Raw genomic sequence first — 27956 nt, 5'->3', positions numbered from 1 at the left:
ACAAGCCTAGATAGTCATGAAAACGCCCAAAGGTTTTTTGTGGCTAGGATGCTCATCCATAGACCAGAAGCTATCGTCAACGCAAAAGTACTGTATACACTGTTATTTGATTTAAAAATTCAATGCATGAAAACGATGCATTTTCGCGAAAGAAAAGACACAATTTTAGAGATCAGAGCGGGCATAAGTCGAATCCTCTAAGTTAACAATCTTAAACCAAACAGACTAAATTGAATGAAGAAATCCAGCACAAAAAGAAACGGAAAAGGCCATTAATATGAGTTGTGCAATCCTCATTTAACCCCCCAAAACAATTAGTAGCATTGCCTCTTCAATGAATACGCAATATATTTTCAATTGAAATTATTCCTTACCCGATGGTCAATATATTTGAAAGAATGAATTATTTTAGTCATTTTATGATTATTATTACTTCACCATTAGTAAGCATATAGATACAGTAAACCCTGGCATTGGGGTTTTTGGACAAGCAAGATCCCCTTTCCTACTTTTATCAGGTTCACTCTATATATAAGAAAGTCCTAGCTACTTTTTTTAAGTTTAGCATTAATCCGCAAATATAAAATGGCGGGCCCAAAATAGGTCTGTCGAAACTGTTTTTGAAAAATAACCACAATATCACTTTTCCTTCATGGCATCCCCTTCTTAAAAGGGGATGCTTAAAGTTGAAAGTATACAATAGTTGTTCGTGTATAGTAAGTGCTCTTCATAAATTGTTTTGATATACATAGTTATGTATTTATTTTAATTTTCTCTATCTTTTACTCCGTCCCTATGAACTATCCCTAGCTCTAAGAACAACAAGCAGTTTGCAAGAATACAAAGAAACAATATTTTATTAATTAAATTTATATTAAAATATAAAATAAAAAAAATGTTGTTGTATGTTGAGTCAGGAAGAGGTTCTTTGGCAGGAGCAGAGGCCACACAATTGCACAGCTTCAATGAGCAGTAAATTCGTTAGGTGAAGGATGAGCAAAAAATTGTAGCAAAATTGATTAAAAATTTTTTGAGGGTTCTATTTTTTTAGTAAAATATAGAAAGGGGAGCAAAAAAATATATACGCGAATTTTACTGAGATTCTATTTAACTTGAGGTTTAGAACCCTCGTTTTTTATTTAAACTTTAAAATTATAAGAAACCATTTCTGTTGCACTGTCTTTTTATGTAAAAATAAGCGTCTATACACAAAAAGACGAATGCAACAGAGAACAGGCTTATACAGAGAGTTTCGAGATTTACTGCCCAGCTACTTCATTATCTAGAAAAGAAAAGAAAAGTCAATCATTTGCAGACACTAGACAATATGTTTTTCCGAACTAAAATATTTATAAAAGGATAAATTTCGAAGACTGGCTAAATACATTACAAGAGCGAAAACCTCAAGATGGTTGCGATGTCTGGTCAAGACCTTTTTTCTTCACATGTAATTATGCTTGCTATTAACAAATCCTTTTAGACTTTCCTGGAACATTTTGTGATATAGGAAAACCACAGATACAAATGTGTCCCTTAAAACTGAATTAGTCAATACAAGATAAATGCTAAATGTGAAAATGAGCACTACCTAAGGAGGGGCGGGGGTAGCATGGATTAGTTTTTGGCGGAAAAGAAATTTTCTGGACAAAAACTTTCATGGGTAGATAAGGTGTAATTTAAAAAATTTACATTTTCTAAGAGCCCCACGGAGATAAAACCATCGAAAAAGTGATGAAGAACTAATATATTATACAATATATATATATATATATATATATATATATATATATATATATATATATATATATATATATATATATATATATATATATATATATATATATAGATAAGCGTATTTTACTTATTATCAATTGTGGTACCCCTTTTATTGAAATCCTTTGAAATCCAATTGAGTCAGGTCTTGGGGGATGGTGAGAAGGGTGGTGAACTGTATGAGAGTCAGGAAGGTGAACTACGTGTAACAAGGTCGTAAGAAAGACGCATTTGCACTATCAAGAACGGCTCAGGAGCGACTAAGACCCAGCGGCCGCGGGGCAACTGTTTTGAGACTAGAATTGCTAACTGATTGCGCATGCAACTGTTGTGTGACCATGGCCTTGAGGAAGTGAGGTCCAACCCACGAGGCAATCCAGATGTTACTGGTTTCCAATCAGTCTAAAACCGGTTCCGAATGAGACCCCAGTCATAGTCACAGTTGCGTTGCAGTGCTGTCCCAGACATTTTCGGGAGCTACCGCGTTGATATTGTCCAATTATTTTGGCTCTCAACATGTCAGACCAGAAAAAAACATGAAAGTAGACTAAAAGTAGACTGATATCATGATTGTCAAAATGGCTAGTATACAATAACTGAGCAGCTAGGGGTTTTAAGTTTAAACTTTAAGGAGAAGGTTGAGAAGAAAATCGAACTGAATCTTAAGAATATATGTGCATCCAGGTAGTCAAAAAAGCACATCTCCAATATCTTAGTAATTTCTAAGGGTATTAAGTTGGAACCTTCAATCATTGGTGAGGAGGGTGTCGAACAAAATCAAAGTATACTATATACACCTAAGTAGTCGAAAGGGTGCGTCTGCAAAATATCAAGAGCGGCTACGAGTATTTAGTAGACGCTTTCAAAGGATGCTGGGGGAGGATTCTAAATTAAATCGAAAGACACTATGTGCATCCATTTCGCCAAAATGATGAGCCTATAATATAACAAGAATCGCTTAAAGTTGATATAATATAACAAGAATTGCTTAAAGTATAAAGCTGAAACCTTCGGTGCATGTTGAGATAAATCCCGAACAAATTGTCAAAAGACAGTATCCGCAACATGTCACGAACAGCTTTTGATATTAAGTTTAACTTTCAAGGAATGATCAGAGAGCAAATTGAATTCAACGATAAGATACTACCTGCATTCAGGTTGAAAAAAGGGCATATCAAAAATATCTCAGCAACTTCTTAGGGTATTAAGGCGACTTTCAGATAATTGTACAGATGCTACTGATCAAAATCAAAACGCACTATGGCATCAAAGTTGCCAAAAAGACATATTGACAGTATCTCAGGAAGTTCCATGGACCACAGTAGAAACTTTCAGGGAATAAACAAACATTGTACAACTAAGTCAAAAGCAACTGTGAACATAAAGGTAAAAAAAAAGGCGCATTTATAATATTTTAAGAACAACTAACAGTATTAAGTAAAAATTTCGAGTGAATATCAAGAGGTATATTGAACTAATTCAGGAGACATTAAATGCATTATGAATGTCAATATGGCATATATGCAATAACTCGGCAACATTTAAGAGTATTAAGTGGGAACTTTCACCGAAAGTTGAGAGAAATGTTAAACTAAATCAAAAAACACTCTGTCTTGAGGGAATGCCGATGGGGATCAAACAGTTCGTGGTAACGAACTGTAGTAAGGAGCGATCCAGCTCAATAGTAACCAAAACCCTAAAAAATAGAATTTTGATATCAATAGCTACATCAAAAGAATCACATTTTAATGCTGATTTTAAATATATAAATTTCATCAAGTTTTGTCTTACCCGTCAAAAGTTACGAGCCTGGGAAAATTTACCTTATTTACGAAAATAGGGGGAAACACCCCCTAAAAGTAGTAGGATCTTAACGAAAATGACAACATCAGATTCAGCGTATCAGAGAACACTACTGTTGAAGTTCCAATCTCCTATCTACAAAAATGTGGAATTTTGTATTTTTTGCCAGAAGACAAATCACGGGTGCGTGTTTATTTGTTTGTTTTTTTTTCCCAGGGGTAATCGTATCGACCAAGTGGTCCTAGAATGTCGCAAGAGGGCTCATTCTAACGGAAATGAAAAGTTCTAGTGCCCTTCTTAAGTGACCAAAAAAATTGGAGGGCATCTAGGCCCCCTCCCACGCTCATTTTTTTCCCAAAGTCAACGGATCAAAATTTTGAGATAGCCATTTTGTTCAGCATAGTCGAAAACCATAATTACTGTCTTTGGGGATGACTTACTCCCCCACAGTCCCTGTGGGAGGGGCTGCAAGTTACAAACTTCGACCAGTGTTTACATATAATAATGGTTATTGGGAAGTGTACAGACGTTTTCAGGGTTTTTTTTTGGTTTTGGGGGTAGGGTTGAGGGGAGGGGGCTATGTGGGAGGATCTTTCCTTGGAATTATATGTCTTGGGGGAAGAAAAATTCAATGAAAAGGGCGCAGGACGAATCTGGTCACGTTAGAAAAAAACGTCAAATTCAGAGTTTAATATACAATGCTTGTTGTTCGGAGCCTCTCTATTATGGAGTATAATTTGAAAATAACACAACTATACGAGCGATAAAACATATATACCACAACCATAACTCAACTAACGAAAGAACTGCTAAGAGATAACAGAACTATAAAGCGAAAACAGGTGAAAACTAACGGGAAAATAAACGAACTAAGAGGTGGAAGGGGCTCAGAGAGAAAAAATATAATCCTTTTCCAATTTTGAGCCTAACTTCCGCAAAGGAGTAATAATGTCAGAAGCCCCGAAATACCGAATTATTTTCTTTTTCTTATAAGACCGGGGTAAATGAAACAGAAACTTACAATAGCGGAAAAATAATATACACAATTCAGCCAGATCTTGTCTTTTTTTTCAGGATAGGTGAAATACTAGATAGGAAAAGTATTGAATGGTCGCAAAAACTAGTGTATAGCAATGCAAGCGCTTTTCGATAATAATTACATAAAAAAAAAACTAGTTTTTTTAACTGAAAGTAAGGAGCGACATTAAAACTTAAAATGAACAGAAATTACTCCGTATATGAAATGGATTGTCCCCTCCGCAATCCCTCGCTCTTTACGCTAAAGCTTTTAATTGTTTTAAAAAGCAGAATTGTGGCAAAGAGTCAAACTTTAGTGTAAAGAGCGAGGGATTGCAGAGGGGACAATTTCATCCGATGAAATTCAAGATCCGATCACTCCTTCGTAAGTTAAAAATATCTCATTTTTTAATTTTTCAGAATTAACCCTCCCCCCAACCCCCCAAAAGAGATTGAATTCGTTGTTTTTATGTCAATCACGTATCTAGGACTTGTGCTTATTTTTCTCACTAAGTTTCATCCCGATCCGTCCACTCTAAGCATTTTCCAAGATTTTAGGTTTCCCCCTCCAATGTCACCTGATCCGGTCGGAATTTGAAGTAAGAGCTCTGAGACACGATATCCATCTAAATATCAAATTTAATTAAGATCCGATCTAATTTTTCCAAATTAACCGTAAATACCAAGTGCCACACAAAGTAATTTTTCTCTGGGGATGGAATATTTGGTTGAAGGTTGGCTTCAGTATGACTTATTTTGGAAAAGGGTTATTTCCAGGATTTGGGCAAGCCATGGGTGGAAGTAGTTATAGGCCCTACTAAACTGAAGGAAAACTCGACTGAAAACTTGAAATCCCCTCCCCCTCGCCCTATTTTAGATATGGCTTGTGATATCAGCTCAATATGAGCCCTGATCCTAGTCATCTTTAATCTAGCTTTCATTTGGATCCGTTGCTCCATTCGCAGGTTATACAAAATTAAACCAAAAGCTTGACTTTATTTCAGCACTTAAACCCTCTCTCCCTCGTTCTATTTGAGCTATGGTTTTCATCTCAAAACTTGATGCCTGTCACGGTCTTAGGCACCTTTGGTTCAATATTCACTGAGATCCATCAATCTCTCGCAAGCTACACTGAATTAAGTGAAAAACTCAACTTTTAATTAAGTTTGGGTCTCCATCCCAGAACTCAATGCATATCATACTCTTAGGCATCTTTATTCAATTTTCATCGAAATTCATCTCCATATGCAAGTAACAGTGGATTAAATGAAAAACTCGAATGTTTTTCAACACTTAAAGCCCCATCGCCCTAATTAAGCTCAATTTTAATCCAAATAGTTCAATTTCAATACAAATCAGCTATACTCGATTGCACAGACGGACGGACAAATACAAATCAGCTATACTCGATTGCACAGACGGATGGACAGACAGATCTCAAAAACCTATCTTGATGGATATTTTCCACTGTCCAAATAGGTGATGATACCTGCATGATGATACGCCATTGTTTTCCTTGTTTTGGTTCCAATTAGCCAACATGGCTACCTAAGACGTTGTAAAATCCGTCCATCCGTCTGTCTGTCCGTCCGTCTGTGTAATCACGTATAGGGGGAGAAACGTTGGTCGGATTTGGATGAAAATTTTGATGGCCAGATTTGGTGCCAAGGATCAAGAGACACATCAAGTTGAAAGATGAAGACCCTAGCTCAAATAAAAAAGGGGGGAGAGGGCTTTACCTGCTAAAAACAGTTTTTCATTTAATTCAGAGGAACTTGCGAATGGAGTGATGGATCTGAATAAAAATTGAACTAAAGAGGCCTAAGACCATGACACATATCAAGTTTTGAGATAATGACCCTAGCTTAAATATAACAAGGGGGAATGAGTTTTAATTCCTGAAAAATTTAAGTTTTCTGTTTAATTTAGTATAACTTGCAAATGGAGTAACGGATCCGAATCTAAACTAGACCAAAGATGCCTAAGATCAGGGCTCATATAAAGTTCTGGTATCACAAACCCTATCTCAAATAGGGCGAGAGGGAGAGGGTTTCAAGTCTTAAGAAAGTTGAGTTTTCCTTTAATTTACAGGGCCTATAACTTATGAATGGAGTGACAAATCTAAGTCAGATTCGTCTGAATACCTGAGTTTGCTGAAACGAATTTGACAAAATACCACTGCATTGGATCCTGCTAGAATTACCTAGACTTGTTTATTGCAGACAACATTTAAATGGGCAAAGATTCATAGCTTCAGTAGTTTTACCAATAATATGGTCCTGAAGATGATGAAATGGTAGAAATCTTGTTCAGTTGACGAGATGACAAAGCTTAAACACTAATGTTTTAGAAATATAACACCAAATGGACTATAGTATGCAACATTTAGCACAAAACAAGGGATTTTAGCTCACTGTCGACCAGTGAACTGCGAAATAATTTCAATTTTCTTTGTTATATAACTTTTAAACAAAAATTAAACCAAGTGTTAATAATACTATAATTTTTTTTTTGTCAAGAACAAATACCTTATTTCATATCCAAAAATAGGGCATGGAGGTATATCTGAGTTTACTCTAAATCTAAAGGGTGATGCTTTCTTGTACATTGCCAAAGCACAGACACACAAAAGATATATCTGAGTTTGCTCTAAATCTAAAGGTGATGTTTTCTTGTACATTGCCGAAGCGCACACACACAAAATTTTCGTGTCAAAGGTAAAGTATTTGAAAAACAAGTACATTAGAAGTATCTTAAGTAATAAGTATTTCGTAATCTTACTTAAGTATCAAGTAATAAGTACACCCTAGAGTTTTTACTTAAGTACAAGTACAAGTAATCGAAAATTTTACTTAAGTAGTACTTCAAGTAAGTGACAGCACTGGAATGGAGACTACAAAACATTTCTCAATCATCAGCAATCAATGCGGCAAGGTCGATTGCCATACGTGTACCAAATCATAGCCGAAAAAACACATACTCTGTTTTGGAATATCGAGCGCTTTATACCTTTTTTTTGTAGAAAGACAATTTCGTAATTTTTTTTAGCAGAAACACGTTAAAAACCATTGTAAAAGACAACAATTGGGTATTTCTGCGTCCAAACAGATGAATTATGTCTCATGAGGTTAACAAGGCTAATCTACACACTAAATATAAAAATAATATAAAATAGCGCTTAATTTAAACGCAAAGAGGTAGATATGATAATGAACTTACTTTTACTGATGGCAACGCCATCCTTTAGCCAACGAACTCTTGGTGCAGCATTGGCAGTCACGTTGCACCTTACATTGTATTCCTTGCCAAGAATGAACAGTAAGTACATCATAGGCTTTCGCTTTCACAATGCACTTTACTTTAAATTCTTTTCCAATGACTGCCTGCTGTTCTGTAGGAAAGTCAATCCATTTGATTGACACCTCAACTGATAAGTTGATAGATCTATGTAGATATTTTGAGCCGTAAGTCAAACGGCACGTATAATTACCCGCGTCCGTTTCTTGGACCGATTTTATTTCAAGACGGTTTTGGGGTTTGTCACTCCTTGGATATGATATTTCCGTAAAAATCCTGTAAAAAAAATCGTAGTTTAGCTTTACTTTTAAAAACACATATATAGTACTAAGAGTGAGAGAAAATGTTGGGTCCAGACTTACAACGAATGCCTTACGAGTTAAGTACTGAGGCATATGAATCATCATTTATACTAAAAATAACACACACAAAAACGAGCCGAAAAGAAAAAAAAAAGGTCCCCATGGGCAAACTTGAGGAGGGATCAAAGAGAAAGGCTTGGAATTTTATTTTTTCCTTCTTCTAACAGCAGGATTAAAAGGATATTTAGAGCTTGTCAATTTCAGTCACCTTCCATCTAAACAATCATAAAAAAATCTCTTTCTTGAATAAGCCTTTGAAATGCATAATAATAAATTACTTGCTGTTGACTTTCGACATTTAAAAACAATATTCACGTAACTTAGCGCAAGTTATTATTTTATGTGCACAAGGATTCATCGGAGTTCCACCCTCGACCAACTTTCATTTATATTTTTTTGTACCTAGGTTAATTGGAGATTGCTATACTTCCATTAGCCCTTCTATACTTTCTTAATAGTCCTTCATTACTTTCTTACCCCTTCTATACTTTTTTAGCCCTTCAAGGAGTTTATATTCTCGTTACACCATATTCTCTTAGTATCGAGGGACAGTCAAAGACCGCTACCCGTTTAAAACGTTTTGTCTACAGGGGTTTACAAAAAACCATTATAAACCTTGGTATGTAGGCCAACCGGTTTTTTAAAGATTTGTCCCGAAAGAGCTCATTCTTACAGAAATTAAAAGTTCTAGTGCCCTTTTTAAGATACAAAAAAGAATTGGAGGGCACCTAGGCCCCCTCCCACGCTAATTTTTCCCCAAAGTCACTGGATCAAAATTCTGAGATAGTCGAAAAACCTAATAACTATGTCTTTGGGGATGTCTTACTCCCCCACAGTTCCTGGGGGAGGGGCTGCAAGTTACAAACTTTGACCTGTGTTTACATATAGTAATGGTTACTAGGAAGTGTACAGACGTTTTCAGGGGGATTTTTTTTTGGTTTGGGTTGGAAAGTTGAGGGGAGGGTTGCGTGGGAGGATCTTTCCATGGAGGAACTTCTCATTGGGGAAGAGACTTTCAATGAAGGGGGCGCGAGATTTTCTAGCATTATTTTAAAAAAAAAATGAAAAAATAAATATGAAAAGTTTTTTTCTACTGAAAGTGAGAATCAGCATTGAAACTTGAAATGAACAGAAATTATTACGCATTTGAGGGGTTTACCTCCTCGTAATACCTCGCTCTTTACGCTAAAGTATTTTTAGTAATTTTAACTATTTATTCTACGGCCTTTGTGATTCAGAGGTCATTCTTAAGGAATTGGGACAAAACTTAAGCTTTAATGTAAGGAGCGAGGTATCGACGAGGGGTGAGCCCCCTCATATACGCAATAAAATCATACGAATATAGAAGGTCGCAACGTAATTTAATTCGTAAGTTACATATATTTTTTACTTATGAAAACGTTTGTAAAAATTATAAATTATAGTTGCCTTTTTAAGTAATCAAAAAATTGGAGGGCAACTAGGCCTCCTCCCTCGCTCCTTTTTCTCAAAATCTTCCGATTAAAACTATGAAAAAGCCATTTAGCCCAAAAAATTAATATGCAAATTTCGTTTTAATTATTTATGTGCGGAGAGCCAAGATCAAAACATGCATTAATTCAAAAACATCCAGAAATTACTCCGTATATGAAAGGGGCTTTTCCCCCTCAACGCCCCGCTCTTTACGCTAAAGTTAGACTCTTTCTCTTAACTCTAAATTTTAAAACAGTAAGAAACCCCTTTGAAGAGGAAAAGCCCCTTTCATATAAGGAGTAATTTCTGTTCGTTTTAAGTTTTAATGTTGCTCCTTACTTTCATTTAAAAAAAACTTGTTTTTTTGTTTAATAATATCCTAAGGACGATGGATTCAAATTGAATTCATATAAGATTTTTAAGTACAATTTCACTACTGATTCAACTTAGTAGAGCAATGTGAAATGAGTGTAGACTAAAAACTCTTTTTAATTATTTATTTGAAACAATACAAGATTCAAACTGTTGCTCCATGTTTTTGGTACAACTATGGATAAAATGGACCAGTTGGAGGTCAATCTGACCAACTCCCTAAAACTAACAATAAAAAAAGGTAAACACACAATAACAAATCCATAAAAACAAATCGCAAGAAAGAAAGTGCAAACGAGGATTCATTACTGGTTTGACTTAGTGTACCAATTATCAGAAGGAGAAAAGTATGGGATTGTTTGGTCCTTGCTGGTGCATATGGCGAATGTCCTTAAACATCTTGAGAAAAGACTTGTTAAAATTGGCCGTAGTGTAAGTAGTATGTATGAAAACATTTTGGTGTGTAAGTATTTTTTTTTCTATTAACCGTTAGACTTAGAGAATATTCCAGGGAATCTACATAGTTAGGAGTCTATCAGGTGCTTCAGTGCTAACAACTCCAAGAAAAATGGATTTGATCAGACTTGCTTCTGAAATAATCAAATTTCTAAATACAAAGGGAAATAATGGGTAAAAATTAAAAAAACAACAACATCAAAACAAAAATGGGTAACAATCACAGCATTTCGTGCTACATTTCAACATGGCTCATGCAACGTTGACAGGGCCTACCTTTCGTAGATTAAACCTCAGTCACTGTGGAAAAAAATTAATTATTCATAAATTGAAAAAAAATAATCAATTCTATAGGTACAAAACTTGTACAATAGATAAAAATCAAAAATTCCGCAAAATAAATTAATGGATAAATCATTAGTATTTTCTATACAGCTATTTAAGCAATAAGTTAATTGAGACTGAATGGGTATTTTCAGAAAAGTTTCTAACAAAACACGCGAGGATTGATTTCAATGACCATTTACCCCCCAGAAATGGACTGTCATAAATAGCTAATATATGTCAGATTCTCAAAAAATGAAAATCTGAAACCATAAAACAATTGGCACTTACGTATTATAGCGACCACATTCAAGTTCTCGATCTGATAAAAACTGGTTTTGCTGTATGCATTTGGAGATAATTAGCTTAGTCTTAGTGAGATAAACTGATATACAGGTAAAATTTAACTAAATACATAATGTATAGAGCTTGTTAGGTTATGTATTTAACGCAATGCGTTCTGGGAGGCCTGCGTTCCATAATTCTCAGTCGTAGCATCCATAATTTTGTTACTAAAGTGTTACATTTTCACCATATTTTGGTGCATTTTTTTTGGATTACCCTTTCTTTACTTTTTTGGTGTGGTCGCTATGACACACAATAACTAAACTTACCATCTCCGTGGGGCTCCTTCGGAGTGCTACCGTGGGGCTCCTTCGGAGTGCTAAATTCTTTTGCTTTGGAGGAAAAATCCCAAAAGACTATTTTCTTAACATCACTGTGGGCTCTTTAGTAAAATTAAATAAAAAAAACTAATTTTTTTAGCTGAAAGTAAGGAGCGACATTAAAACTTAAAACGAACAGAAATTACTCCGTATATAAAATGGTTCTCCTCCGCAATCCCTCGCTCTTTCCGCTAAAGCTTTTAATTGTTTTAAAAAGTAGAATTGTGGCAAGAGTCAAACTTTAGCGTAAAGAGCGAGGGATTGCGGAGGAGACAACCCATTTTATATACGGAGTAATTTCTGTTCGTTTTAAGTCACGTCTGATAACGTGATGGAAATGGCGAAAATCCTAGCCCTTTGCGCTAAAGAGAAAAAGCCCTTGCCTACTTTCGTAATTTTTGATCCGCAGGAAGTGCCCACCTGCCCTGATGAAGTCAGTGCCTGCGTGAGAATAAAAGTAAACGAGATGTGTCGAAAGTTTGATGCCGGATTAGGGGCTATCGCGGATAAGATCAAACTTGCATCTGAACAGTGTGCTCAGCAGCTCGCCGGGGTATCGCAACAATGTACTACCATAAGCGACGCTATTTCCCAGGGCTCACCCACTCCCCGTTCAGCAGCGAATCCGCCATCAAAGCCACTTTACTCGGTGGTTGTGAAAGCAAACGATATGCCGCCTGAGTTAACGTCCCCACAATCCCGGAAAGACTTCTTTGCAAAGGTTTGCCCTAGCGACGTAAGCTCCGATTCTCTTACTCTGAAACGTAGCAACGATGAATGGAAGATTCTTGTCCAGTCTCGAGATGCCGCTACCCAACTTGCAGAAGCAATGAAAAGGAAGAACATAACCACTAAAGTCAAAGCTCCCCAGTTTGTCGGTATCATGAAAAGAGTACCCTCATCAGTTAGCGAGAGTGAACTCTGTCAAATTGCTGGTTGCGACAAAGTGGCGCAATGCGGATCTACGAGAGCGTTCAAGTTATTCTATGCAAGTCGACAAACACTTGAAAACGCTATCGCGAACCCGCTGAAGATTTGTTTAGAACTGTTCAGGATTGAAGAGTTCCGCTTTCTACCGAGGAGGTGTTTCAAGTGCCATGCTGTTGGTCATTTAGCAGCTGACTGTTCGCAACCAGAAAGGTGTTCGCGCTGCGGTGGCGATGGTCACAGCTCTAGTAAGGACAACCCATGTAGTAATCCGCAAAAATGCCTAAACTGCGGCTCTAGTAGACACTCTTGCTACCATGCTGCTTGTCCCTTTAACAAAGCCCAGCCTAACACTAGCACGTAAATGGAAAATCGAATATTCTGCTGGAATATGAACGGTAAAGTGTTGGACAGAATCCCCCTTCTAACTGACCTTTCTAAAGAATATAACTGTATTTGCATACAGGAACACTTTCTGACCGATGATAGTGTAAACCTTCTAAAGTTTCCCTCGGATATGCATTACCTCGTTCAACCTGCGCGAAGATCTGGGACTCGGGGTCGTCCCTCTGGTGGCCTAGCCATAATCACGCGCTCTAACTCGGGGCCCCCCGTGTGTGTCGAGCAGAATGAATGGTTCCAAGCTGCCAAAATGCATGGCGTGTTTTTCGTAAATGTTTATTTACCAACCAATTACAATGACATCGCTTCAGAAAAGAAGTTTGCAAAAGCATGCCAGAAGCTCGGAAAGTGCCTCCTCAGTTTAGTCCAGAAATCATGCCCTGTTATAATTCTTGGTGACTTTAACTGCAATCTCGACGATCATTCCTGCCCTCGGGCTGTACTATTGCTGAACGCCTTACCAAGCGGATTTAAAGTTGCTAAGAAGGATAAGTGCTATTCCTATATCAGTACCGCAAAAACCGTCTCAAATCTTGATCATGTAGTAACTTACAAACTGGACCTAGAGTCAGTCTCGGTTGGATCTGACGGTGCCTATTCGGATCATTTACCTCTCTCTTTTGCAATACCAGCCGTCAGTCCCCAGTGTGCTCCAAAAACCAAGCCTGAGCCAGCACGTGATTGGAAAAAAGTAGTCCGTGAGCAGTTCCAGCTCAATTGTGAACAAATTTTGAAGAAAATTAAAGTGCCTTTCCACCTCCTACAGTGGGATTGTGACCTAACGGAAAGCGAGATACGCCTGCAACTGAACATGTATTTCTACGAAATTTGCCACTCCTTGAGAGTAGCTGAAAGGGTTGCTGTCCCATTACGTAGCGTCCGACGTGGGTCGCGAGTGAAAGGATGGGCCTCTAACAGTGAGCTTGTGAAGGCAAGAGCAGCTGCCAAGTTCTGGCTGGGGGTTTGGCACGAGTGCGACCGGCCAAGAAGCGGGGTAGTCAATGAATTGCGGGTTTATACAAAACGGCGGTTCGCGAAAGAGCTACGAAAACATCGTAGTAGCCTCAAACGGGAAACAGTTTCAAAAATCATTGAAAACCCTAATTTGGTCTGGAAGCTCCGTGCCAGGCCTGTAGAAAGTACGGGACAAAATGCTAGTGATATAGATGAGGAAATATGGGTAGATTATTTTGCTGCTGAATTCTCCCCACCAGATGAAGTGAAAAATAAAAAGTTTAGCGAAGAGCTCGATCAGCTTATGACGAAAGAGCATAATTACCTCGTGATTTCTAGTGCGAAAATAACCCACCTTTGTCAAAAATTAAAGAAGAAATTATCCGCCGGTGCCGACCAAATCTGTGCTCTACACCTACTGAATGGTGGTCCAGTTCTATCGGAGCATTTAGCAATAGCTTACCAAATTATACTAACACATGGTATTGTACCGGACATTTTCTGTTTAGGTGTGATCACTCCAGTTTTGAAAAAGGGTAAACCTGCTCATGAACCATCGTCATACAGACCCATTACTGTATCATCTGTGTTTTGCAAGCTATTTGAAAAGCTCATAATTTCGGACATTAAAGCTAGTTGTAAAGTGCCTCCCCACCAGTTTGGATTCCAAGCTGGCTTAGGATGTGCCCATGCCTTGCATGTAGCTGCAAATGTTCTACTGGATGCCCACATTTCGAAAGAAAGCCTAGCTATAGGTGAATATGATGTACGGCGGGCTTTTGATTCGGGTATCCATTCTCAGAATATGGTTGAGCTGAGAAAGTCCGGAGTTGACCGTGCTATTGTCAAACCCTTGAACGACATGTATAGTAGGCTCAAGGTCCGTATTAAACTGTCAGGTAAATTAAGTCGTAGGTTTGCTGTGGTGAAGAAAGGTATAAAACAGGGAGCCGTATCATCACCTGATCTGTTCAACAACAGCATATCGACGGCCCAGTCAAAAGTGGCCCCTTGCTGTATTTTTAAAGGCATTGACGTGTCCCTAGTTGGGTTTGCAGATGACCTTCTAAACTTTTCAAGAATTTTGTCTTCTTTGGAATCTAACTTTAAAATTTTGGAGATGGAGTATGATGAAATTGGGTTGAGTTTTAATGTGACAAAATGTGAAGTACTGTTATTTAACTGGAATGCCTCTCAACCCGAAATCCAACTAGGGTCACAGGTGGTCATGCCCTCTAAGTCAATTGTATACCTGGGTCTGCCGATCGGTGAAACTCTTCAGCATACACGAGCACTGCTTGTAAAGCACATCGAGAAGAAGATCAGGTCAGCTTATGGAGCTTCGGTTTCCTCCAAGCGTAATCTAAATAGGTCGCTGCGTGCACAAATATTTGTTGCTGTTGCCTTACCCCATGTTCTTTACGTTTCGCCGTTCTGGAAATTACTTACAAATTCGAATAAAGTAACTATAAGAAGAATATTCTTCAGGTACCTCAAGTTCCTACTTGAGATGCCATTAAGAACAAGTAATTCTTACCTAACGAGGCGGTATTCAGTACCTGACCCATTTACTGCGGTGGAAGCGTGTCTTGAAAAGTACCGTGATAGAGTAGAAGCGAGTAACCACCAGTGGACCGCCATTCTTACATAGTTGTATTATAGTTCCTTCGTGATTATTTTCATTTCAAGAAGTTTCGTTGTGTTTTGTATGTGCGTTTTCTTCTCTTTTGTTTTTTATCCGTCTTTTGTTCAATTGTGACGGGTTTTTCCAATATATTTATTATTATTATTTATAGTTTTAATGTCGCTCCTTACTTTCAGCTAAAAAAATTAGTTTTTTTTATTTAATTTCTGAACGTTTTTGAATTAATACATGTTTGGTTTTGGCTCTCCCCACATAAATTATTAAAATGAAATCTGTATATTAATTCTTTTTTTGGATAAATGGCTTTCTCTTAGTTTTGATCAGACGATTTTGAGAAATAAGGGGTGGAGAAGGAGGCCTAGTTGCCCTCCAATTTTTCGGTTGCTTAAAAAGGCAACTAGAACTTTTAATTTTTAACGAACGTTTTTATTAGTAAAAAATATACGTAACTTATAAATTAGCAACTTACGTAACAAACTTTCATAATCTTTTATTTTTATTATGTATACAAGGGGGTTTGTATCCTCGTTAATACCTCGCTCTTTACACTAAATCTTAAGTTTTTTCCCAATTCTTTAAAAATGACCCCTGAATCAGAAAGGCCGTAGAATAAATAGTTGAAATTACTAAAAATACTTTAGCATAAAGAGCGAGGTATTTATCTCCTCCTAAATACCTCGCTCTTTATGCTAAAGTATTTTTAGAACCCTTCATTTGCGTAATAATCTCTGTTCGTTTTAAGTTTCAATGCTACTCCTACCTTGCATTTGAAAAAAGTTTTCATGTTTATTTTTCATTGTTTTCTTATAGTAATGCTAGAAAATCATGCGCACTTTTCCTTGAATTTTTCTTCCCCCATGACAGATTCCTCCAAGGAAAGATCCTCCAACATAGCCCCCTCCCCTCAGCCCCGCCCCCCAAACAAAATAAAATCCCCCCGAAAACGTCTGTACACTTCCCAATAACCATTATTATATGTAAACACTGGTCAAAGTTTGTAACTTGCAGCCCCTCCCCCAGGGATTGTAGGGGAGTAAATCATCCCCAAATACATAGTTATTATGGTTTTCGACTATGTTGAACAAAATGGCTATCTCAAAATTTTGATCCGTTGACTTTGGGAAAAAAATGAGCGTGGGAGGGGGCCTAGAGGCCCTCCAATTTTTTTGGTCACTTAAAAAGGGCACTAGAACTTTTCATTTCCGTTAGAATGAGCCCTCTTGCGACATTCTAGGACCACTTGGTCGATACGATAACCCCTGGAAAAAAAAAAAAAAAAAAAAAAAAAAACAAACAAATAAACACGCACCCGTGATTTGTCTTATGGCAAAAAATACAAAATTCCACATTTTTGTAGATAGGAGCTTGAACCTTCTACAGTAGGGGTCTCTGATGCGCTGAATCTGATGGTGTGATTTTCGTTAAGATTCTATGACTTTTAGGGGGTGTTTCCCCCTATTTTCTTAAATAAGGCAAATTTTTTCAGGCTCGTAACTTTTGATGGGTAACACTAAACTTGATGAAACTTATATATTTAAAATCAGCATTAAAATGCAATTCTTTTGATGTAGCTATTGATATCAAAATTCAATTTTTTAGAGTTTTGGTTACTGTTGAGCCGGGTCGCTCCTTACTACAGTTCGTTACCACGAACTGTTTGATATGAAAAAGTCAACAACTTAAAAGAGACTGAGGATATAAGTAACGAAATTGAATTTCGTTACCCTAGTAGTCTCGCTAGAAGTCTCATAATCAAAAGCACTTCAAAGACATCGAAAAGATTATATGTTTGTAGAGAAGGCTATGAAACTCAGTCGTACATTAGGTCAGATTATATCTCTCTATGTTTGAAATCAAACTAGCCCTTCATGTTTGAAATCAAGTTGTAATTTGTCAAAATGAAATGCAATAAAATTGGTTCGGTAGAGAGCGACGTGTCTTCTTTTCTCGGAATCATAATATAGAACAAGTGACTGCAAGAAGCTGAGAGGGGGGGGGGGGAAGTGCTATTCGATGGAAAAATCTAGAATCTTTTTTAAAACAAAAGCTTCATAGATAAATTTTGAAGAAAGACGGATAAGTTAAGAAATCGTGCAGGGGTTTTGGTCTACAAAGTTGACAATGCCAGAGCAGAGACCAAGTAAAAAAGTAAAGTCCTCCACGCCCAACCCAACCTCAACTACATAATATGTGCTTGTTTCGTCCCTTTTGGCTTGTGATTATACAAGGGTCAATTAGAGGGGGGGGAGGCACTTCAATAAAACCCGAAAGTTTATGTATACAAATGATACTTAACTTCTATCAGGATTTTTTGTTTCATATAGGGCCGAAATCACAATTTTGGCCGCACACTTGCTTGTAGCCTCTTTGGAATGGCTCCAAATAATCCAAAGAGCCAATGACGTCAATTTGAGGACTCAGAAGGGTATGTGTTCCTATGATTTTTTTTACCCCTCTCCCCCCACATAACTTGTAAAATAGCCTACTTTTTAGGGGGATGGACATATTCATGGAAGAATGTCTTTTTTTGGTATTCTAATTTGGAAAAATTGTAAAAAAACGACAAATTTTCCTACCCTATATCTTGGAAAGGTACTTGTGTATTATCCAGAACACACTCAAGGAGTTTGCATTGTTTGGTCTGAGCAAAACTTTTTTTTCACGAATTTCGTTTATAATTAATTAGCTTATTCTTTCGTGAAATAAACTAAGATGCACATATATTTTCATTAAATATTTAGATGTGGTTAGGTTAAGTACTCAATATAATGTGTTCTGAGAGGCCTGCTTTCCATAATTCTTTGTTGTTGTTTCCACAATTTTGTTACTAAAGTATTATATTTTCATCCTATTTTGGTAGATTTTAATGTAATTAACCTAAATTCACTTCTTGAGTGTGTTCTGGAAGATATACAAGTACCCTTGGAAAATATATCCCTCCCCCCTACAAGTTTCCGTCAATTAATGCAACTTCATAGAGCCCATTTTAAAAACAAAGTTTCATAGTTAAAATTTTGAATAAACTGCAGGAATTTAATGTCTGGATGCAAACGGCCAATCATCTACAGATTTTTGTCTACACAGTCATATGGCCTGGGGGACCAAATTCCTTCTACCTCCTCCCAACTTCCTTATAATAGAAAATCGCCACCTATTTCGATTTAAAATCAAGCATATCTAAAAAATCTTTCATTTATTTTAGTTATATTATAAATTCACAAGAAAGTTCAGGTATTGCTTAATCTTCTAGGGAAATTTTTCTTTCTAAGGCCGCAGAAATGACCTATGACCTGTAACAACCAATTTAATTTTACTAATCTTCTAACACCAAGTTATTTTTATTGATATTTTTCAACTTTTTAATAACTCTTCCCCATCCCTTGAACCCCACAAAAGGCTAGAGTAGAATTTGTGCTTTAATGGTAGTTTATACTGTCGGTATTAGTTTTACTTGTATCAAACAGTTCGTGGTAACGAACTGTAGTAAGGAGCGACCCCGCGCAATAGTAAACGAAACTCTAAAAAATAGAATTTTGATGATAAAAGATACATCAAAAGAATCGGATTTTCATGCTGATTTAAATATGTAAGTTTCATCAAATTTAGTCTTTGTCATCAAAAGTTACGAGCCTGAAAAAATTTGCCTTATTTTGGAAAATAGGGGGAAACACCCCCTAAAAGTCATAGAATCTCAACGGAAATTACACCATCGCATTCGGTGTATCAGAGAACTATAGCAAAAATTTCAAGCTCCTATCTACAAAAATGTGCAATTTCGTTTTTTTTTTCCAGAAGACAAATCAGGGATGTGTATTTTTTTTTTCAGGGGTCATCGTATCGACCAAGTAGTCCTAGAATATCGCAAGAGGGCTTTTTCTAACGGAAATGAAAAGTTATAGTGCCCTTTTTAAGTGACCAAAAAAATTGGAGGGCACCTAGGCCTCCTCCTGCGCCTCAACGACGCAGGAGGCAAAACGCAAAAATTCGGGGAATTTTTTCCCCGAAGTCAACGAATCAAAATTTTGAGACAGCCATTTTGTCCAGCATAGTCGAAAACCGTAATTACTATGTCTTTGGGAATGACTTACTCCCCCACGATCCCTGGGGGAGGGGCTGCAAGTTACAAACTTTGACCAGTGTTTACATGCAGTAATGGTTATTGGGAAGTGTACAGACGTTTTCAGGAGGATTTTTTTTTGTTTGGGGGATGGGGCTGATGGGAGGGGCCTATGGGGTAGGATATTTCCTTGGAGGAATATGTCATGGGGGAAGAAAAATTCAATGAAAAGGGAGCAGGATTTTCTAGCATTACAATAAAAAACAAAGGAAAGATAAACATGAAAACATTTTTTCAATTGGAAGTAAGGAGTAGCATTGAAACTCAAAACGAACAGAGATTATTACGCATGTGAGGGGTTCTAAAAATACTTTAGCATAAAGAACGAGGTATTTAGGAGGAGATAAATACCTCGCTCTTTAGGCTAAAGTATTTTTAGTAATTTCAACTATTTATTCTGATTCAGAGGTCATTCTTAAAGAATTGGGACAAAACTTACGATTTAGTGTAAAGAGTGAGGTATTAACGAATGCACGAACCCCCTCATATACATATTAAAAATATTCCACAGGACACATACAATACCTCCAGGCTTGACAACCCCCTCCCCCATTCAGTCCCCAGGGAAAGGGCTTTAGAATATACAAGTTGCCCATTGCTAAGATATGAGGTCTTTATGGGAAGGGTGGTTGAATAAACTTTGGAATGGGCTCATTCAGTTGGAAATCAATATTCCAGTGCCCTTATGGAGATATAGCCTGGTTTTCAACTTGTTGCTACTAAATGAGTTGTTACCAACTACGGGGTTTTAAAAAAGTTTGTTATTCCAAATCAATGACCCCTGATGCTTCACCAGTCAATTTTTAAGAAGTATGACCAAACGTCCAATTTTAACAAAAAGGGTGAGGTTTTGAGGAGAGGTTTACATAACCCCCTCCTCCTATTTTAAAATGATCTTACATAATGATCTATTGTTATATGGACAAAATTAGCACGATCAGGTCAAGGGCCACTGTAACACAGTTGTATCCTATTCAAACCTAGCTTTGATTGTAGCATTATTTTTCATTTGTTTTCCCCCCTTTACTTGATAGGTCACTGCCATCACTGAAACTAGTGGATACAATATACATCTTAATGGAAGCAAGGACAATTTCAAATAATACTACATGGGAAGCAGACTGTTTCAATAAGTATACAATTGGCTAAAATATTTTATCCGTACACAATACTGTAGTTTAAAATTTACTCATAGTAGCAAGAGTCAAGCCTAATCTTGGACAGACCTTTAAAGCTTGAGACTAAACTTGGAAAGTACTGCCTAGCCTTAGACACAGGATCATAACAGGAATCTTAATCTGACATGTCATTTTGGACACAGAATCTTACAGTTAGAACAAAGCATCTAAATCATATACCAGCTGTGCATGGATGCAATCAACCTAAGGCAAGTGCTATATAACAAAAATATTCACATAGGTAAGGGCTGCTCCTGTTTAAATGTCAAAATTAAAAAAGAAAACTTTCCTGTATTGTTGTCAGTCCAGTCCAAACTGTCAGCCCATCCCAACTATTTAAAATCATCTAAATAATACTCAAGATTAGGAACCTCGCCGTTGTTGTTTCTGCATTGGCATAAACTGGGGTTGGCTGTTTCATTGGTGGTGTTTGCTTGAATAACCTGAGTTATGCTGATGACCTGGTTATTTTAGCTCCTATGTTAAGTTAAGGTTATGGTTATGTTAAGGGAGTTTATGTTAAGGCACTTTCATGTTTGCTGAGCAGCAGGGGTAACTTACTCATTCGTAAGTTTGGGAGTTTCGACCCTTCTGTAAGATGCTTTTTTTCAGAGCTTAGTGCATTCTGTTGTATGGTCCAGCTTTTGTACAATCGGTCTGTTAGGTGTGAGAATTCTCTTTAGGTTCTTTATAACAATTCTTTATGGTGGCTTCTTAATCTTCCTTTGAATTGTAGTGCATCTGGAATGTTTGTTGGTGGTGGCCTCCCATCTTTTCCTGAGCTGTGTAGAAAATCTTCTCTTTCTATCCAGACAAGGATACTTGCTTTGGATAATCCCCTCATTTTGGTACTGTCTGAGCCGCTTTTTCGCCTCTCTGCCACTTTGACTGACTTGGTCAAACACGCAACAATTCTGACATGTTTAAATGTAGGATTGTTATTTGAATGAACTGTTTTTTTTGTGCTGATTTTTTTTTTGTTATTGATTGATCTGTTTTTGTTTTATGTAACTGACCCTAGTTGGTCTTAATTCTAATAAATAAATAAAATATAATTGTCATCTTAAAATAGTAGAAGTTCAAGTGATTCTCAAACTTCAACAACTCATGATTAATCTGCTTTTTTTTTAACAGCATCAAAATTATTGAAAAAAGACAGTTTGATTGGAATATGGAAAGTGCAAGCACCCAAGCTGCCTGTATCAAGCAATTTAAGTCATACCTTTAAGCAATACCTTCAAGCAATTTAAGCTTCAGTAAGTGCCAATGAAGAGCCTCAGCCCCTCTCCATCAATTTCTCGATGAAAGGTAAACACAACAGGCAAGTTTTTGACATGGAACAGAAAAAGAAACTTGCAGACTATTTCCGAACCTGTTCTACTATGAACCACGGACTTGAGACAAAGAATCTAGATATTTGACGCTCGTGCAAATAACATATCTGTGGCAGAAAGTTGGACAGAAAATGAAGCGGCGTCAAAGGACTGGCTTCTCGCATTTCTTAAGCGGAATCCAGATATTTCAAGCCGGAGCCCACAAGTCAGGCGAGAGCCTCCGGCTTCAACAAACCTGTAGTACAGATGTTTTTTGATAAGCTGCTTGATGTCTATGGAAGATTTGGAGCCAAACTGACACGCAATAGCATCTGGAATTTTGATGATACTGGCATACCCGCGGTAGTTACCAATTCAGCTCTTCCTGATTGCTCTAGCTCTCTTCTGCACAAGATTAATACAAATAAACTACATAGTTTTTTCCATGAAAAAAAAAGATACGAAAATCAACCCATTGTATACCTTATCTAAGTTTCTTTTTTTGAAATGTTAACTGCTTACTAAATGAAAGTTGGTCAAAATGTATCCACAATCTGGTAATATCTGGTGTTGATGATGTGTTCTTTGTGGGTTGATTGATGATTTACAAAAACATTGTTTGATATGATTAAAAAAAAGACAAAAATGGAAAGAAAAATTATACTCTGATAAGCAATCATTATATTTTGAATGAACACGAAATAAGAAAGATGTGAAATAAGATGTAGTGTGAATCATTCATAAAGAAGATTGTGCTAGCTTAACAGTTCCTGTGAAGACCCTATGAACATATCATGAAGGAAGTGTTTCTACCTTTCCTTCAACCATGATGCAGACATCCTTACAGTCAATTTGAGAATTAGTTGAAAACTGTCAAAAACACACTTGTAACCATTGGTGGACTTCAAGAGTTTGCAGAAAATGGGAGGGTTGCTGGCTCCAGTTTTCAGAAGAGCTGGCACAAGATTGGAACTAATTGGGGTCAAACTTGTGCCCTAATAATCAGCCCTGCTTTGAGGTCATACCTTCAAAGTGCCTGATCTATACAAAGATGCAGTGGATACAGGTTATTTTTTTATTAATCCTTTATGTAAATTGAGAAAAGACTAAAAAATAAATATAAAGGAAAACCTTCTACTTGCTAAATTTACCTGTTTATGTTAGCCTACAATCACAAATGTTAAGAATTATTTGTAAGTGAACATAATTTTACATAGAATTAGGGCTACTAATTGATGATTGTAATACCTGATGATCAGATATAAACTTGGCATAACAACCATTTGCTATTGTTGTCCAGTAGCACAAAAGCTAGTTAAAGTCTAGAAGTACTACTCTACTAAAGGAATAAGAATAGATACAATATTTATTCTACTTTTTGATATAATAAACATTACCCATAAAATGCATGCTAATCCTTGATGGTTCCATTTTTAGTCCTTATGAAATATTTCTTCTATTAATCATGTCAAATCTAGTTACAGATCATAGGCCAGGTACTTTGTTTAAGAAGTTTTTATGCAGTCTACAACCTAAGCCCCCTTCATCTGTGATTGAATACAATTTTACCAAAATATTAGGCAAGGCTATTTGGGACAAAATTAGAGACCATATAGCTAATAGCCTAGTATATTAGCAAAGACACTAGGTGTAATATGGCATTTGAAAAGTGAATCAATAAAGAAATCATTATATAATGTAAAAGGGCCTAATTTAGTATCAATGTATTTCCTTGGTACAATTCTAGTTTTGCCAAGAAATTGGAGGTAGAATAAGGAGTAGAGCTACTAAGATTGGATGGTGTTCTAGCTTATCTACGTTTTGCTATCTTGGAAAGGGGTTAAGTTACAAAAATGAACCTTCCAGGTATAGGTCTACAGACGAAAGAATTTCCTTTGAAGGTGTTTTGAAGCATCTATAACCACTCCTTCTTCCTGTAGAGGAGTGTGACCTTTAAAAATCCTTGTGTAACAGTAAAAACTTGTAAAACTAGTATTCTGCTTAAATCCAGTTCCAAAAATTATAGAGAGGTGCATAGACTATCAACAAGTCCTTTACCCTCTTTGACTTCTTCATAAGAAAAACTAGCCACAGAAAGCATTATTATCCTCCAGTAAGCAAACAATGAGTGCACACTATTATATACATTATTATTGATTGTGGGAAGTGCAGGTACCTGAGCTGCCTGTTCCCAGCAGTTTAAGGTCACAAGGCCAGCTGGTACCAATACACCTCTTCCTACTTACTCCTGCTCACTTCTGCACAATCAAATCCTATAAGTAAACCATCTCCCTTTCAATTTACTTCTTCATGCTTTAATAATCACTAAACAATTTGTCTCTTCTATAGGATATCAATAGAAGCATTAAAAATCTTACAATACATGTGCCAAGGCAGGTAAGGATTCAGGGTAGCTGTTTAATTATTTGGAATCTTAACCAAAAACAGAAATGCTTTAGGGAAATAGTCTCCTCATTCACAGCCTGGAAATCAAAAAATACATGCTGAATTGTTTCATCTGTTGCGAAGAGGAAACAACATAAAGGAGAATGATGTAGCTTCCAATTAAATAACAAGTATTTAGTCTAGTATGAAACGGGGACAAAAACAATTTAATGTGATTCACATTAGATCTTTGCCTGATAATATCATGTGAATTGAGGTCAGAGAAAGGATTAGGGATTAACATGGAAGCCTTTACTGCAAAAGAATCAGCCTTATCATTATGGCTGATGCCTTTATGACTTGGAATATGTTGGAAATAAATATGACTGGCCTTAGTTTTAAGATTAAGAAGCTTTCTTCTAATATTACACAAATCCTTGTCATCGGCAACTCTACTATTATTTTGGAGCAATAGTAATGCTGATTTGGAGTCAGTCACACAGAGTACATTTTCAGATTCTATGCTGTAATTCATAGGTGCATATAGGGCCAAGCAAATGGCATGTAATTCAGCAGACAAAATAGAAAGATCCCAATGGGAGAGGAGAATAGAGGTTCAAATTCAGGGATGGGATACATGCTGCTATTCTCTCATTTTGGACAGATCCATCTGTATATATTTTTCTATGATTAGGGTATGCCTTTGAGATCTGTTCAGTCATAAGAGTCAAGATCTCATAATTAGGAATCAGGTTTTTATTTTAGATAAGTTCTACTTGACAACCTAGAGGTATCATTTCCTATGCAGGGGACTCAGTAAAGGGAAATTTATAAGGAGAGTATTGATTTCAATTTGGAACCTCCACTTGAAATTGATTCCATGATGAATGGGCATTGGGACAGGCTAACTTCTCAGCAAAGGTATGTGCATATAAAGAATGCTTGGTTCCATAAGCCTGGATTTGCCAAAAAATATTTAATCCTTAGATCAGAAGCTGTTTCTCTTAGGGACACCAATCTAGACAATATTTTGAACTTGGACAGAGGAGTATACTTATGCACATCCAAACCTGTTTGAATAACAGAATTTCATAAAGATTCAAGGATTTTAATTGAGGATAGAGGACAATCCAAGAAAAATTGGATTCCATATTTTAGATTTGAATGAATGTATAATTTGTAGAAACCCAATATAAGTTTAGGATAACATCCCCACTTACTTCCAGCAAGTCTCTTTAGAATACAAAGGCTCTGAATAATCAAAGAATTAATAAATTCATACCACTGCATTTTAGAATCTAGCCATAAACGAAGTAACTTCACTAATTGGCAGTATGGCATCTCCCTCAAGAAAATTGTGAGTGGATTAGAAGGATCTGTAGTACCATCAGTAAATATAATGGCTTTAGTTTTACAGATTGAGATTGGGAAGCCAAAAGCTAAAGAGAATTTCTGGGCCAATTTTATATTCGGTTGTACAAGACTGAAGAAGGCCAATATCCCTTCCAGACTTCCAAATCATCAGCTTAAAAGTAAAATGATGAATGATATACTTGAAATTCAGAGACATACAAGTTGAATAGAAGAGGACTCAATATTACACCTTGAGGAAGACCTCTTGTTAAGGGACTTAACTCACCTCTAGACTGATTTACTTGAAAATAAAAACATCTAGGCTATCAGTTTGAAAGGACTTCATAAAAATTATGACAGTAAAGGAAGTCCAGATTTTTTAAAAATTCCAGTAATTTATTGTGAGCTATATTACCATAGGCATCTGACCAGTATTTAAGGAAACTAAAAGTTTCAAAACTTCAATGTCTGTCAAGTAGGCAAATTTCTAACACTTAGAAATTAAAAGAGGTTTAACATAAAAGCTTGGCAATAACTTCTCAGAGTATATTTTTGACCCTGGATTCATTACTGAAAGTTCTATTTTCATAACCTTTGACGTTTCTAAGATAGCTAAACTGTAATTTTACTGTAAAATTGAATTGTTCCTCCAAATTTTATTGCCAATACATTTCTTTTTAAGGTAACATTCTAGTTAATTAACTTCTTGCTATCTCAGATAGGGTTTTGGTTAGGAAATTGAAACTTTCAGGGATGAATCTACAGACTAAAGTATGTCCCAGCAAGGTATTTGGAAGCAACTACCTCTACTCCTTCCTCTAATGGGCCCTGACCTTTGATAACCTTTAAAAATATGTGTGTTATAAAAGTGAAACCTTGAAAAATAGATCTTCTGCCTAATCGAAGTGCAACAAAATTATTTTCAGCTTCATAACTTTGCTGAATTCAATTTTATAAGGTTTTAAAGATATGCAAATACATTTCCTAAATTTTGAAAAAAAGCATTGATCTGGCTCAAAATCTTACTCAAATAAAAGGAATTGCATTTTTCAGAACTATAGGCAGAGAAAAGCAACTAGTAACTGAAAATTAAGGTAAATGTTGTTTTGTCAAAATTTCAATAGGTATAGGTACCTGTCATGAAGGAAAATTTCAGGACCCTCTAAGAGGGAAAAGGAGTAGAGGTAGTTGCTTTAAAAATCTTCCTGGGACATACTTTAGCCTGTAGACCCTTCCCTGAAAGTTTCATTTTCCTAACCTAAACCCTTTCCAAGATAGCAAGAAATCAATTAACTAGAATTTTATGCTTTTTAATTCTTAAACATCTTAAAATACATAGGCTATCAGGATTAAAAACCTATAGATCTATTTCTGAAAGAACAACTTTTATCAGCATATATGCAGCTTGTCTTTGTTATAGCTTAGGCTCTAGAAACATTTAACTAAGTTTTTTTCACCAATATTAGCTACTTCCCCATATAGCAAATGCAAATCTCAAAATCTATCCAACACTAGTCTAACTTGGATGTGCTAGGCTATATATAGGCCAATATATCTATTTCTAGTGTGTAATGTTTATATTGATGAGATGTTCAGATAGCCTAGCTAAGAAACAAACTTGCCTCTATAGCCTATATGAAGTTTCAAAGATCTACACAATTCCTAGATTTAGGAGAAGAACCATTAATGTGGCTTGAAATTTTGCTCAAATAACAAGAATTATATTTTCGGAACTAGAAGCAGAGAAAAAATAGATTAAAAACTGAAAATTAAGGTATAATGTACTTCTGAACTAATTCTAATCTAGGTAGACTATAGATGTATGCTATATTAATTTTAGTATTTTGTTCTGAGTATGTTCTAAATTTTTATCTGACCTACAAAAAAAAACAGAGCAGGAACGTAAGGTTTGGAATAGGTAATTATTTTGGTTTACAGCAATTCCAAAAGCCCTCACCCATTCAAAGTAATCTTTCTGTTGTAGAATATTCCCTTCTGGAAAACCACAAATATAAATCTTTGACTACTCTGTTTTCTTCGTAACACTAAATTATAAATGTTTCACTTACAAAAAAAGATTACTAAGGATAATTATAATATTTCTCCATGGCATAGCCACTGCTCCTGAAGGTTCGATGGTGAGTTAATTGTTAAATTTTAA

At 36.3% G+C, this 27956-nt stretch overlaps 1 long non-coding RNA gene across 1 annotated transcript; it reads right to left on the bottom strand.

Moving 5' to 3' along the window:
• Nucleotides 1–839: 839 nt before the first annotated feature.
• On the bottom strand, nucleotides 840–27956 carry LOC136042422 (uncharacterized). The gene is made up of 3 exons (XR_010621297.1): nucleotides 27865–27956; nucleotides 7813–8166; nucleotides 840–1282 (listed from the first exon to the last, which is right to left on the bottom strand). It is a non-coding gene; the product is annotated as an uncharacterized LOC136042422 (long non-coding RNA).

This window comes from Artemia franciscana, unplaced genomic scaffold (assembly GCF_032884065.1).
Source record: "Artemia franciscana unplaced genomic scaffold, ASM3288406v1 Scaffold_1281, whole genome shotgun sequence".
In the NCBI taxonomy this organism is placed as follows: domain Eukaryota; kingdom Metazoa; phylum Arthropoda; class Branchiopoda; order Anostraca; family Artemiidae; genus Artemia; species Artemia franciscana.
Note: the sequence above shows the minus strand (reverse complement) of the source record. Positions and strands in the feature narration are given on the sequence as shown.